The sequence below is a fragment of the Ascaphus truei genome, chromosome 6, assembly GCF_040206685.1.
Source record: "Ascaphus truei isolate aAscTru1 chromosome 6, aAscTru1.hap1, whole genome shotgun sequence".
Lineage (NCBI taxonomy): Eukaryota > Metazoa > Chordata > Amphibia > Anura > Ascaphidae > Ascaphus > Ascaphus truei.
In genome coordinates this window covers 111,115,130-111,130,297 of record NC_134488.1, presented here as the reverse complement: position 1 = coordinate 111,130,297, position 15,168 = coordinate 111,115,130, and positions in this window count along the sequence as shown.

Sequence of the window (15,168 nt, the reverse complement as noted above, 5' to 3'; positions counted from 1 at the left end):
TTAAACTTGTTAGAAATAATTTAGAGGTAAAATTGATGGGGCGCTGATTTTTTTCCCCCAATACCACTGTAAATGGTGTAACAAGTTTGTCAAATAAAATGACTATTGTAAGACTGCAGCAAATTGCACATCACCAAAGGTGTTAAAAGAAAGCAGGGAAATATACATGGCTTAAACTTCTATCCACTAACAGAGATGGAATATCAAATATCAGAAATTATGATATAAACTTTGTATATGTAGCACAGTTCCCCCACCCAATGGGAGATATGGCTGCTACTGTGTGTGGTGCATTACCTGTGGCTCACAGGAGGCCGGAACCTGCGCTGGAGCCTGGTGTGTACCTGATCCGTCTGGTGGCAGCGCCTCCACCTGTGCGGGATTCTACTATGTTGGATAACACCGTCACAGGACCCAATGCAATAACACACACAATGATATAGATAACAGATTACTGCATGCATATGAAAAAGGAAGAACAATATACCACCCACGCCAAATAGGCCACGCATGCCCATAACCCCACAGTACCCTCCAACACAGTGTCCACGCTCGGATGGGCTATCCCCCCAAAGTACTGAGGTGCCCATTGGCACCCAACCACCCTGGTGTCCACAAAAGTAAATCCACCCAATGTGTGCGACAGCACTGCCCACAACCAATGTTAAAGTTGGTGCACTTGTAGATGTGATACTGCTGCGGCTCATCTGAGTCTAACACATCGCCGGTTTTTCCCTGGCTTTTTCCTGGAATGCGACGCACTTCACCTGGCGCATGCCGCGTTCATTTTGCGTTCCCAGCCACGGGTCTTGCGCGGCTGACACGCGGTTGATGCGTTTATTGAGAATGGTTCGGATTTAATAGGTTGCAATTCTTCGCGTGTCCGCCAGATGGCAGATATTCATGAATTGTAATGTGCATGCGCTTCAGTAATGTGTCGACTTGTAGGTGTTTCGTTTAAAAAAGATACCACAGTATGCTATTGTAACTTGACCTTGAGACTGAAGGAAGAGGTTGCAAAAATGTATCAATTTAGGCTTTTCATATTAAAGAAAGACAAAGACCAGTTTCGATTACAGTATTCTCCAGAGACATGCCCGCCATGAGTGTTCAAGTGCAGCCCGCTTTCCAAAAACCCGACAGAAGTTACGCGTATTTGATATGGGCCGCGATTAATGCAATAGAAGATAAGATGGCAACAGTTGTTCAAATTTATCAGTATTTTGTTGAAAACTATGACTTTTACAAATTTTCGCCAGCTCCTCATACGTGGAAGCGTGCAATAAGGAAAAGGTTATGTAGCGATCCCTGTTTTTATCGTATTGAGCCGCAATTTGTTGGAGGGTATTGGTGTGTATCACCGGCTTTTCCCTGTATCTATGATCATGATGACGGCAAAAGGCGAAGGGTCGTGTTTAAACCAACTAAGAAACGACAGTTGCTGCCAAGCAATGCACCAGCACCGGCTTCCAATGACGGTCCCGCCATCAGTGACAACCCTGAGCCTGAGCCGGATTTCGCGTGCAGTTTTGATCAAGCTTGCATGTACCTAAGCAATTTCCAGCCATCAGCTGACTACAGGTGGACTAGTCCCGCTGCAAACTATCGACGTGGATGATCAAGAACGCTGGACTGGCAGTGGACCGGCGCCGGCGCCAGCTGAATGGGAAATTCTATGGTGAGTATTGTTGCCATATTATTTTCTGTGTTTTTTTAATTTTGACAATACAGTATCAATATCGGTGCGATTCAAAAGTCAAGCGATTCTCCTGTAAGCAATATTATTGGCTGAGCGGCTTCTACAGTACTGTACTGCAGATACTGAACTACTGTATTGGTGAAATGCTAGGCGCATGCGCATTGGAACCTTCTTGAAACGCATACAGTATGCGTGTCATTACATTGACGGTAGGCACATGCGCATGTGAACAGGAGACGCCCCCCGAGAAAATTATTGGTGGGACTGGCTGGGAACTTCTTTAGGGGATGACCATTACAGTAAAACCTTTCTTTTTGTTTTTCCTCAGAAAAGAAAACGGCTAATGGAGGGATTTCGATGGATAATATCGCTTTGTATAACAATGCCTGCTGAATCGGATTTAAAAAACCACGTACCGGAGTCTACAGTTTAGCGACCGTAGTTTTTGATTAGGATAGAATACTGTAATACTGTACCTGAAACAGTATGCTGATATTTTCTGGCCGTACAGTATACTGTACAATACTTTTTTATATACAGTACAGTATACTGTGTAATAAACCCGAAAAAATAAAAACTATGCATTTATTCTACATGTATCACATACATTATGTGTCTTCTACAGTATACAGTGCCAGTACATACAGTACAGTACAGTTTGTGTTGTCTATTTTTTTTAATACTCTTATACTGAGCATGCCTACAGTATACAGTGCAGTATGCCTCGACATTCTAGAAACACTGTATTTTGTTACAGTAGCAAAGGAGCAAATGGAACAATGTACTGTAAAACAAATCAACATGTTCTTTTATTGGTGGAGTAAGTACAAAAACATTTATTTACAAATACTGTACAATGTAGAAACATTTTAAGTGCACAGCAATTCAAAACATCAACAGGTGTATGGTTTACTGCTACATTTGTGAAAACATTTATGTCACTCAGTATGGTTTACAGTCACATGTTTTAAAAACAAATTCTTTATTCATAAAATAAGCAAAACGCAACATCTCCTTTATTAAAGAGTGGCAAGTCAAAACATATACTGTACAGTGGGATGGTGTGCAAAACAGTCTGCACCAGTACAGTCCTTGAGGGTAGCAAACAGGGCGGGTTTTCAGGGTAACTTTTGAAAACCGTGCCTGTTTGCGGCCCCCAGGGACTGGAATTGTGCAGGTCCTGTGTGTGTGGACAGCAAGTTAAAACATTTCTGTATAAATACATGTAAAAAAACACACAACAACATCTCCTTTATTTAAGTACAGCAGGTCAAATCATGTAGAATACAATACAGTTCAGCACAACAGTATGGTCTTACCTGTGATTACAAAAAAAAACTTTATTCATAAAATACAGTATACAAACGAAACATCTCCTTTATTAAAGAAACATATACAGTACAGTGGGATGGTGTGCAAAACTGTCAGTCAGACCTGCACCACTACAGTCCTCGAGGGCAGCAAACAGGGCAGGTTTTCAGGACAACCTTGAAAACCGTGCCTGTTTGCGGCCCTCAGGGACTGGAATTGTGCAGGTCCTATGTGTGTGGACTGCAAGTTAAAACATTTCTGTATAAATACAAGTAAAAAAACACACAACAACATCTCCTTTATTTAAGTAAAGCAGGTCAAATCATGTAGAGTACAATACAGTTCAGCACAACAGTATGGTCTTACAGAAAGTCCTCCACATTGTCCGTCCATGGCCGATTCCTTGCATGGCGCAAAACGCCATTAATGCAGTCTTGAACGCCTTTCATTACAGGATCTGTAATTGGATAAAAGTGCCGCATTTCATCCTGAATGTTCTTTCTTAAATTGGCACGAAGCGCCTTTTTAATGCGATTTCCTTCGTAGTTCACTTTGAAGGCCCAGTCGCAGTACAACGAGTAGGGAACATGGTGCTTAAAAAGTAACAAGGCATACTTGTGGGGTGCACCAGCACTCTTCACTGTATACTTCTCCCTGAGCGTCGGTAGCAGATCACACAGGGTGATGTCGGGCACCGTATCGATGCGAGCGAATGCAGGACTTTTGGGAGCGGGTGTGCTTGAGGTGACGGGCGATGGTAGGTTGTTTGGGAGGAAGCTTTCCTCCGGTCTTGGTCGCCGTGTTGTCTCCTGGCATGGTCTTGATGGGGTTGTCATGTCCTCCTCAATGGCATACATGTACACTACATCTTCTGATGGAGGGGGTGCGCTTGGTGATGGAAGGGGGTTGAAGGTCCCATTCATCACATCCATGTCACCCCCCTGCTCCAGCGTCGGGGAAACAGGGGCATTAACACCGAGCAAATAATGTATGCCCGCTATGTCAGCCTCTATCTTCTCCATCCGTCGATCCATTTGTAGTATCCGTTGCTCCACATTTAGCATTGTCTCCAGAAGCAGATCTATCTTTGCTAGCACAATAGAATTCCCGGGGAGATCCACAGTTATCCCATTCAGCATCCGGTCTAATGAGCTGCTTCTTTTGCATGGCATGTGAACATCTGGGTGGATGATGCAATGGAGGATGAGATGGGGGTTCCATGGAGAGAAGCGGCAGCGACGTCGAAGAGGGATGGAGAAAGTGACCTTTGGATTTCCGGGCGAGAAGCAGGGTCGTCTAAGAGCAAAGGAGAAAGTGACCCGTGGATTTCAGAGGCAGCGTAGTCGGATAGAACTGGAGAAGATGGCCTGTGGGTTTCCGTGAGGGCGGCAGCAGCGTCATGGACGAGGGGTGGAGAAAACGGGCTGAAGATTTCCGGGACAGCGGCGGCAGAGTCGTTGAAGCATATGTGAGGAAGTGGTCTGCGGGTTCGATGGGTTGACTGTCAATCGTTTTGCGTCGAGAGTACATCACCGTATATCTTCTTGACATAATAAGGCTGACGTCTATGAAAACCCTTAGCCTTTAGGGTCAGCAGAAGGTTTTCTTTATTGGCCTTAGCCTGTCGCTTTTGCCTTGGCGTGGAAACGGCAACCGCCTTTCGCTTTTTCTGCTTGACAGGCACGGCAGAGGCAAGTGGGTTCCTTCGTCCGTAGAATCGGTGTTGCTCCATGGAACCAGGTGGCACAATGCAGTATCTGGACAAGGGCAAGTTCAGATAAAGATCATCGAGTGGTGGGCTATGCAAAGTGTGTAACCTTTTATGCATGGCAGCGAGGTACAGGTGTTGAAAGTGGGCGTACTCTAATGTGAGTCATTACCGTATAAATACACCCTCCATTTTGTGGATTCACTGCACATTGAATACACATCGACTAAACATCGAATATACATTCTTGTGTTTGTATTTCTTTCTACTCGTAGCAATGGTTGTTAAAAAGATTTCCAAGGAGCTCAGCATGCGAATTAAGGACATGTACACGAGCGGACACCGAATTGCTGCTATCCAACGCTGGTTAGCTACTTCTTGTATCATTGTGCCAGCAACCACCGAGAGCTATCATGCATACGGAAAAAACAGAGACCACAAAAGGGCACCAAGGGTAACTAACGCGTAAGTATATTTATACAACTTAATTTTTTTTTTTAATTTTAATCTAATATTTTTGTTATTTCTGTTGATTTATATTACAACAGTATATATATATATATATTGTATATTTATATTTATATCAGTACAGTATATATATTTTGTATATATATTTTGTATATTTATTTATATTACAACAATATATATTTTGTATATTTATATTTATAAAACTTTGATAAAAAAATTGGATCCAAAAATGTACTGTACATCTACAGTACTGTATCTAATATTTTTGTTTTATATTACAACAGTATATATGTTTTGTATATTTATATTACAACAGTGTATACATTTCGTATATTTATATTTATATTACAACAGTATATATATTTTGTATATTTATATTTATACTACAACAGTGTATATATTTTGTATATTTATATTACAACAGTGTATATATTTTGTATATTTATATTTATATTACAACAGTGTATATATTTTGTATATTTATATTACAACAGTGTATATATTTTGTATATTTATATTACAAAAGTGTATATATTTGGTATATGTATATTACAACAGTGTATATATTTTGTATATTTATATTACAACAGTATATATATTTTGTATATTTATATTTATATTACAACTGTAAATATATTTTGTATATTTATATTTCAACAGTTTTATATTACTGCATACTGTATTAATAGAACAATATATTGTATCCTCTTGATCTACTGTCTCTAATTTTTTTACTTACCGGAATGTTTTTCTTTACATTGTAGGGAGACAACTCTTCTGGTGGACAAAATAAGTGAGGAGAATGATGAAAGGAGTGCATTAAGGGTCAAATACACTCTGCAGGAAAATCACAATCTCGCTGTATCCGAGACCAGCATAAAGAAGATGAGACGCAGCATTGGATGGAAATATGGACGTGTGAGGTTAGTACTGGACAGTACAGGAGGTAAAAGTGTTGTTTAGGAAACTGTACTGTACCGTTAAAATTATTTATTCATTGTCATTACAGAGCGTACCTCATGATACGGGACGCAAACAAAATCAAAAGAGTGGTCCAGGCCCAGGCATGGATCGACAGTGGGGAGACTTTCCAGGATTGCATCTTCACTGATGAGTCTACTGTGTCGCTGGAGAGATTTGCAAGCTTTGCATTCCACAAAAAAGGCCGCACATCTTTGAAGCCGCGGCCAAAACACCCCGTGAAGCTTCATGTGTGGGGTGCCATCTCTAGGCGTGGACCAGGATGCATTGTCATCTTTGAAGGTAAAATATATCAAATATAATGTAGCCTTATGCACTGTACTTTACTAGTGTAACCATACTGTATGCAGTGTACTGTACTATTGTGCAGTTTTTTGAGCACTTTTCTTTTCTTGCTATAGGAATAATGAATAAAGCTTTCTTCCAAGACAACATTGTCCCTGCAATACATGACACGCGAGTTCCCAAATGGTCAACGCTTCTACCAGGACAACGATCCGAAGCACACCGCATATCCTTGAGCGCGGTATCAACTGGGTGAAGACGCCAGCGAAGTAAGTGCAGTAGACCGTGTCTCATTTTTTCCCCCACTGTTTTTACTGTGTACTGTATCTCTTAAACTAATTGTCCTTTTTTTTCAATGACAGATCGCCAGACTTCAATCCAATCGAAATGGTCTGGCGTCAGCTGAAGGACCATATCCGGAAAGTGGTGAAACCCTCCAAAAAGGAAGAGTTGTTAAAAGGCATAATGAGTTTTTGGAACGATGTACTCACCGTGGAACGCTGCAATAAATATATAGACCATATTGCGACTGTGTTGCCCATTGCGATTGCGCGTAATGGGCAAGCATCAGGAAAGTAGTACTGTGCAGTAGTATTGTAAGTACAGTATGATACAGGTAAGTATGGCACATATTTTTTCTTTCCCTATAGTCAGAGTATACAGTACAGTAGTTACAGTTTTTTCTTTACAGGGAGAGCAGCACCATCCATCAGGTTACATACAGTAATATTTAACAGTAGTCAGAGTATACAGTAGTTCCAGTATACAGTAGACTAGTTTGACAGTAGTACAGTAACTGCCTACTAACTGGTCGTTTTTTTTCTTTTCAGAGAAAGCAGCACCAGCCATCTAAAGTAGTACTACATATCACACAATGCCATAATACAGTACGCACAAACAGTAGCTGCACTAATTTTATGTTTTCTTGTTGTTTCAGGAAAAAAGGGTGGCCTGGGAGGAGGTGGTGTGTATTTTCCAGTCTATTCTGTTTGTACAGTCAAATGTACAGTATATAAACAGCAGTATTGATGTACACAAAACCTCTCCTCTCTCAATGAACTACTGTACTGTACACGGAATGAGGAACAAGATAACGACGGAGAAAATAATATTACTATGTACAGTATACTGTATATATATATATACAGTATACATATATTATACATTACAGTGTATATATATTATTACATAATATTCTTATAAATGTGCATAATTCATGTTTCTCCATGTTTTACAAATGTTTTCTAAATGTTTATCCAATTTCAATCTGCCAGAAAAACTTAATAAAGACTGCATTATGTATTATTCATGATTATTTTTATATTGTATTTTTTTGTTCATGATGAAATAAAATAAATATTTATTCGAATTCCTGGTAATCATAATCATTGACAACAACCACACACACCCCCCCCCCACCCCTACAGTATAAGAATGAATGACAAAACAACATGAATCAGTTAATGGGTTTTTTTACTCTCAATTCTCACAATGCTGTGCAAATCAGATTTACATTTCAAATTCGAGAAGGGATTTTCCAAAGCGTTACCATAAACAAAGCCTCAAAGGGTTGGGGGGGGGGGTTGGGTGAGTCATGTGCAGTAATCAGCTAGCTCCCATCTCAAAGAGGCTTAGAGTACACGCAGGTGAGGCGATTGACGCTCGGCTAAGGACGGATTAAAAACACAATGACTAACTTCAGAAAATGAACGACTCTGTGGAGGTGTCTGTCGAAAAGAGTTTGTGTGTGTGTGGGGGAGGGATGAAGGATTAGTTGTGCTGCAGTTCAAAGAAATTACATACTGTAGAGTAGAGTACAGTAATTAAAAAAGGCAGTTCATCATAATAATTTGATCAATAAACCCCAAATACAACCCCGAAATACAGTACATAAAAAGCAAGTCACTTTATCTCCTGTGCCTCAGGCACCAAAAACATACAGTAGATTGTGAGCTCCACGGGACAGGGAGGGACCTGTGCCTGCAAAATGCCTCTGGAAAACGCGACGTATACTGTAACTAACAGCGCTATACAAAAACATGCTATTATTATTATAATATCAAGGTGATGCTCTTTGCAAATCAAATTCGAGAAGGGATTTTCCAAAACGTTGCCATAAACAAAGCCTCAAAGCTCCCGTCTCAAAGAGAATTACACGCAGGCACAGTGAGGCTTTGTACTGTAGCTTGGCTATGGACGGATTAAGAACACAATGGCAAGATTCAGAAAATTAACGACTCTGTGGAGAGGGGGGGGTTGGGTGACTCATGCGCAGTAAGCAGCTAAGCAGCTAAATAGCTCCCATCTGAAAAAGGATCACACGCAGGCGCAGTGAGGCTTTGAAGCTCGGCTATGGACGGATTAAGAACACAATGGCAAGATTCAGAAAATTAACGACTCTGTGGAGGGGGGGTTGGGTGACTCATGCGCAGTAAGCAGCTAAGCAGATAACTAGCTCCCATCTGAAAAAGTATCACACACAGGCGCAGTGAGGCTTTGAAGCTCGGCTATCGACGGATTAAGAACACAATGGCAAGATTCAGAAAATTAACGACTCTGTGGAGAGGGGGGGGTTGGGTGACTCATGCGCAGTAAGCAGCTAGCTCCCATCTCAAAGAGGCTTATAGTACACGCAGGCGCAGTGAGGCGATTGACGCTCGGCTAGGGACGGATTAAAAACACAATGACTAACTTCAGAAAATGAATGACTCTGTGGAGGTGTCTGTCGAATGACTCTGTGGAGATGGGGGGTTGGGTGACTCATGCGCAGTAAGCAGCTAAGCAGCTAAATAGCTCCCATCTGAACAAGGATTACACGCAGGCGCAGTGAGGCTTTGAAGCTCGGCTATGGATGGATTAAAAACACAATGGCAAGATTCCAAAAATTAAAGACAGCCGCATAATGTTCAAAGCTAAAGACATACTTTAATTTCAAAAGGCAGTTCATCATAATAATATACCCCCAAATACAGTACTTAAAAAGAACACAAATCAACCATGTGCAGTCAAACGCACAGGGTCACAGACAAAGCTACTGTACAGCACAGATTGAATATCGTAATACAGTAAGATGGTTTTTGCAGGCTTGTGGAGAAATTTTTTTTACAATAAAATAATTTTTTTTCACTCACTCAAGCAAGCAGTGGTTGGCGAAGTTACAGGCGCATGCGCAGTAAATTCCTGCTGTCAAGCAGGAATGTGATTGAAACCAGACACACGTTCAAAGGAATGGTGTGGGAGAGATGTACTGCATTGCACAGAAGATAAGAAGTTGAAATACCCTGCAGTGCAGTTAATTATCCCGAGCGAGGGGAGAGCGCTGTATATGCCGAAATGTGACACTGTTACAGTACAGTACACGCCTATGCGTTTCAACAATTTTCAAATGAGACATACTGTACTGTACTGCAAAACAGCACTGCAAATGCATGCATACTTTATATATGCAAATTTACAATTACTGCACGCGCACACACAGACTGTGTACTGACGTAGGTTGAGCCTTCCCAGACAACAGCTCGCAAACGCCCCCCTTAGTTTTTACATGGCATTGCAGTATTGCAGACAGCGAGAATAAAATGCTAATATCACGAGCGCAAAAATAACGCAATTCAATCCGGGCGAAAACGACACAAAACCGCACATAATTGGGATAATCTGAAAATCGTGGATCTAGCCGATTTAGACTCAGGTCAGCCGCCACTGTACATGCCGAGTACTCCAGCACCCGGTAGCGGTTATCTGTGGGGTGATATGGTCCCAGACCATTGAATTGCCAGTTCGCTGCTGCATTCTGGCTATGTCCCTCATGCTTGTACTACAGGGCAGTGTCCCTATCTACTGGGATGGTCCCTGCAGCAGCCATAAGCTTAGGGGAGTCGGGGCCTAGCTGGGGCATATGGGGGTTTCTGGCCTAGTGCAGGGGTCACAGACTCCTGCACACACACCCTACTCTCTCCTTGTCCCAGCTCCATCTGGCGTGGTCTCAGACACGCCAAATGTATCCTTTCTGTTGAGCAGGGGATGCTACAGTCCTATTGGCTTGTTCGCGCCATGTAAACTGCAGCCCCAGGGGCTGCTGGGGCTTGTAGTTCCCCGGAGGAGCAATAACCAAGATGGCCACTGCTGTTCTGGCTCTATTGCGCATGCGCAACTGCACATGCGCGGCTACATACTAGATGGCGGCGCATGCAAAGGAAGCCGCCGGGAGCCTCCGGCAACTTGATCACCTCAGCGACTGCCGCGCCACCACACACCTCACCGCCCTCTCCCGGCACCTGCGCTAGCCTCCTGCATGCCCCTGGCACTCTTCGAGCGTCCCCACAGCCCTCCGCAGCTACCGGGGGTACGGGAAACCCCAGAGGGAGACCTGGCCACATATACAGTATTTGGCATGTCTGCTGCCTTTAAACTTAGTCAAGGGCTCTGTTCTTTTACATCCAACAAATTTGTATGTGTTGGACTGACAAAGTGTATCACGAAAGGAACCTTCATATGCCCCCTTTCCTTTAATTAAAAAACAAAAACACAATAATCGGGGTGATAAGGCCACAGCTTCATAAATAAATTATAAACTCAAGAGGTTCCTTCTTTACCAGAAGACTCATCTTACATAATACCAGTCTACCTACCATGGCCCACATAAAACTGAACACCGCCCACCCCCTGACCTGATACTCAAAACTTTTTAACTTATATTAATGTTTGCTGCTTTTTGACAACCAAAACCCACCCTCAACCAGAAACCCCACGGATCTACCATATAATGAGCCTCTACATTCTAAGAAAGATTCCCGTAGCTCTCTATACAACCACTGCTATGACACAACCACCCCTTTTCTACTAGAGACGTACTGTATATCAATCCATCATGCTTTTCAAATTGGGAGGGCTTGATATGCTATCAAAGTCTTCCAGTCTCCTAATGATTTTGAGGTTAGATCACTCCTCCCTGCCTTCTATACACTTGCCTCTAGTATCTTTCCCTCCAACCATTACACAGCTGGGAGCACTCGGCCCCTTAGTCACCCCCCCCTTATTCTTAGTTGTCGAGGGTGCCTTTCTGACGATCTTGATGCCCATAACATATAAAGTATTTAAGTGGTTGTTGTAATCATTCTAATTGATTGAGAAAGGTAAGGAACCTTGGTAATGACTGCATTTTACGTGTGGGCATATGAAAGCAAAAATATGTTTAAGTCGACCAATACAGATGTGCATGAATTGGTGGACCATGCAAAATTTGCCCTTTACGAGTCCCGGAAAAAAGCAGCAGCTGAGTAAGAGTTTGTAAGCAATTCTCCAAACATTAAATAATGTACATTGCAATTTTGTTTATTATAGTAATTTGCTAAATTCTCCAAAATCACTAGATTTGCTTAATAGTGAGACTTTAAATAGGGCACACATAACATGTTTTGTGCACTATCCGGCGATATTTAACTGAAAGCTTTCTAATTTAGTGATATTAGTAGCCCTTTTAGGCTGGGCAAAATGATTAGCAGGAAATCGAATTTGGGGGAGAGAAATGTTTACAATTTTACGAAAGCATTTAGCACAGTTTTGCACATCCCTGTTAACAAAACAATGATGGCCAATAGCTGATGCCCTTGTGCGGGCACATACGGGCTCCCTAGCAATTACAGTATTCTGTATCATCTTTGTTTTTACAGCTATCCTAAAGAGCACATTTAGTTTGGGAAGACATTCAGTTGTCAAGAGTTACAGTACATAATACTGTCAGAAGGCAAAATCCGAAGCTGTAATAACATTTTAGTGTTGCAAGGATGGGTTGTTAGTGCCTGAGCCCTTCTAAGCACAACATGTAAATTTCCCTATACACATGCTCCCTCTTCACGGAATTAAAAAATAAAATAAGACAGATGCACATGGAGTGAGCGCAGAACGGATTGATGTTTGTTTTATATCAGAGAAACGCTTAGCATTACAACATTGGTTATCTCCACTCCTGATCCTCTGTCTATTAGGATGATTTGTACAGTATGTTGTTATTTTATCTCTTAGTTTTGCAAATGTGAAATAGCAATTTATACATACTGAGAGATTCACAAAACCACGATGAGGGGTTTTGCACTCTGATCTCATGTTGATGGCAGTTACTGCCAGATTGGGGTACGGTACCCCACATCACAGCTTGATGAATCCCAGCCATACAGTAGTTACTTCTTTTCATCAATCTGTACATATGGCCAAGAGGATGATGCATTTGTATAATGCCCAATAATTAAAATGACTGAAAGGCCTTAGACCAGTCATTAACTCCAGCAAACATACATTGAAAAGCAATGATAAGAATCTCCCAAGCAAAATATTTTGAGTTGTGGTACTGAACGTAAACCTTGCCACCTCTTTTAAAAATATAATTCCATCCATACAGGATTTTTTCATTATTATTATTTTAATAAATTAATTGCACCACATTTCTAGTGATCTTTACCAGAACTGAAACTTACCAAAATGTTACCAAATTAAAGAACAAACATTCAATATAAATGGGATTGTCTCTTTAATATGCAGAATATAGTGTGTGTGTGTGTGTGTGTGTGTGTGTGTGTGTGTGTGTGTGTGTGTGTGTGTGTGTGTGTGTGTGTGTGTGTGTGTGTGTGTGTGTGTGTGTGTGTGTGTGTAAAAATAACACCTCCTTTTCACTTGCATATATGTGTGTTTATGTATGGAATATATTTATTGATGCACTTTTTGTTCTTTCTGTATATTGTATATATTGCCATACACTTTAAGCGGTACTTTGAATAATATTGTAATATGGCCACTGCACATAAATGGCTATTTTTTTTATATGAGATCCAATAGAAATCTCAATATTGTGAGCATCTTTTCAGACAACACAAGATTAGACAGTATCACAATAGAAGATTTAAGCATAGCATTTTTTCACTTATAGAAACGGTTAATTAAAGAAATACAAATATGGTGGGATGTAGTTACACTGGAACAATATCTAGCATGTAAAAGGATCCCCAGAGGTCTAAGGATTTTTAAAGATCCTACTTTTGACCTAGATAACCCCACATTCATGGATGAATGGAATAGAATTCTACTTAATTCATCTATGGAATTAATGAGGTTACTTATGTCACACAAGAGAACAACTCTGACTATATTGGAGGAGGAAATCAAAACAATTCAAGATAAATTAGAGATATTCCAAGAGGTGGAGGAATTTAAATAAATAGAGAAAAAAGTGACGCAAAGGACAGATACAATTGAAAGAGAAAAATCTCTTTAAAATAAAAGAAATTTAGAAGGGTGAAAGAAGTTTATGTAACAAATAGTTATAGGAATTGGAAACAAAACAATGAAGAAAAGAAGCCAGACCAGGGATGGATAAATCGTGCGAATCCCCTGCAGGGTTATAACTTTTTTAATCAAAACAAATATTTGAATCCCCAAAGTGTTGGATTTAATTAAAATGATCTTCGGAATTTTAACCATATTCCTAGTAGGCAATTCAATGAAAGAGAGGCATAATTCTGGTAGATTTAGAAACAGGAATAACAGTTGGAGAGGCAATAGAAATAGGAGTTTGAGGAGTCAGTCCCAGTATCGGGATTATGATCATGATGAGGCTCATAATCTAATTAATTTGGAGAAACCTAATATTCCTTTTTAAGAGTTAGGAGAAGAGAGGGAGAGACTGTTTTTTTGGGGAGTACAGACATGGGAACTACAAGACACAGATTCCACTGAGCAGAGAGAAAGCCCACTAAGAGAGGAAAGAGAGGAGGTATTGAAACCTCCAAAAAAATCAATGCACAGAAAGAGATTAATAATAGAATTTCTAACCTAAGTAACACAATCATAACGAAGGAACAAACACAAGCACTGCAGAGGACTAGTATTTGCACCGACTAATAAAGTGCCCCGCACCTCTGGAATGCCCTTCCCCTCAATACCCAACTAGCACCCTCTCTATCCACCTTTAAGACCCACCTTAAGACACACTTGCTTAAAGAAGCATATGAGTAGCACCGTGGCTAATATTATACATGATACATAAAGCTTGGCCCCCTGCAGGCACACTTACCTGAATGCCATCCAACAGTCTCTGTACGTTCTCCCCACCAATTAGATTGTAAGCTCCTCGGAACAGGGACTTCTCTTCCGAAATGTTACTTTTATGTCTGAAGCACTTATTCCCATGATCTGTTAGTTGTATTATTTGTTATTTATGTGATTGTCATGTGTAGTACTAATGTGAAGTGCTATGTACACTAATCGCGCTATATAAATAAAGACATACATACATACATACTTTTAACACATTCATAGATATAAGTAAGTTTGCAAGGAATTTAACATTACAGAAATATTTTCTTAAACAAAATGCCATATATGAGAAAAAAGACGAGATTAACACTGCATGCACTAAATTTGTACATACTGTATACCGTTTAAGAAAAAAAATCAATATTTTACCCAAGCTACCTAAAAGGAGGTAGATGTTTAAAAAGATATAGAAAAACTAAACACAGCTAATAAAAAGGAGTACATTTTTTTTGACTAAAGATGAATTGGAGGCAATTCAGGAATAATCAAAAATGGAGGGGATAGTGATAAAAACCTGCAGATAAGGGGGGAGGAATAGTCATATTAAAAAGAACTGACTATAACAAAGAGACTCTAAGGTTATTAAATGACACAGAAACATATACTGTGTTAAAGGAAAAGCTTTATT